This window comes from Leptonychotes weddellii, chromosome 13 (genome assembly GCF_054177405.1).
Source record: "Leptonychotes weddellii isolate Sample4059 chromosome 13, ASM5417740v2, whole genome shotgun sequence".
Lineage (NCBI taxonomy): Eukaryota > Metazoa > Chordata > Mammalia > Carnivora > Phocidae > Leptonychotes > Leptonychotes weddellii.
In genome coordinates, this window is record NC_138381.1 from 75,697,153 (window position 1) to 75,698,174 (window position 1,022).

A 1,022-nucleotide genomic window follows, 5' to 3' on the forward strand; every position below is an offset into this window, starting at 1 on the left:
CTGTCTCTCTCTCTGTCAAATAAATACATAAAATCTTTTAAAAAATAGAAAAATAAAGATTTTATGTATTTATTTGAGAGAGAGAGCACAAGCAGGGGGGAGGGTGCAGAGGGAGAGGGAGAAGCAGACTCCCTGCTGAGCAGGGAGCCCTATGCAGGGCTCAATCCCAGGACCCCAAGATCATGACCTGAGCTGAAGGCAGATGCCCCACCGACTGAGCCACCAGGCACCCCTGGATTTTTTTTTTTTTAGAAAGTGTTGTGTTTTTTTAAGATTTTATTTATTTATTTGAGAGAGGGGAAGCGAGAGAGAGAACATAAGTTGGAGGAGGGGCAGAGGGAGAAGCAGACTCCCCGCCGAGCAGGGAGCCCGATGCGGGACTCGATCCCAGGACCCCAAGATCATGACCTGAGCCGAAGGCAGACGCTTAACCAACTGAGCCACCCAGGCGCCCCTGGATATTTTTTTAAGTCATTATTTTGGAGTGTTTTAATCACAAGACATACTGAGGGAATGATTTGGTGGAGGAGATGTTAAATTTATGACAAAATGCCAAGATCTGCTTGTCTTTTTGCCTCTTTCTAGGTTTTGGCAGATTATCGCCAAAAGAAATTCTAATTACCTGTGGGTTCTTGTTAGCTGAAATCCAGGTAACTTCGGTGCCAAAGCTTTATTTACCTCATCAGTGAAGGAATCAGTCAGCACAGCACAGTTGGTTCAAAGGACAAAAAAGAAGGTCGAGTCTCTCTCTCGTCTGTCTCTCCATCATCAGTGAGGGAAATCAGCACTGGAACAAAAAGATGAGGTAGATGCTCAACTGGCCTCACAGTCAATAAAACCATCACCCCTGGGGTTACTTCTCTACTAGCTAGGAATGATTTGTACCTTATCAATTTTCTACAGATTTCTACAAATTCTACAGATTTTTTACAATTCCTACAAATTCACAGATTCTGGGACCTCATTCCTAAGAAATTATGCCAAAGTCCCATCCCCTGCGTGTCCAATAGAACTTTCTGTGA

At 43.8% G+C, this 1,022-nt stretch overlaps 1 protein-coding gene across 1 annotated transcript in view; it reads left to right on the top strand.

Moving 5' to 3' along the window:
• The window catches only part of MLXIP (MLX interacting protein), a 69,498-nt gene extending 68,832 nt beyond the window's left edge, over nucleotides 1-666 (top strand). Inside the window, exon 19 of the transcript XR_014139812.1 lies at nucleotides 586-666. The gene's annotated coding sequence lies outside the window, so the exon portion shown is untranslated. The remainder of the gene's footprint in view (nucleotides 1-585) is intronic.
• Nucleotides 667-1,022: the final 356 nt, after the last annotated feature.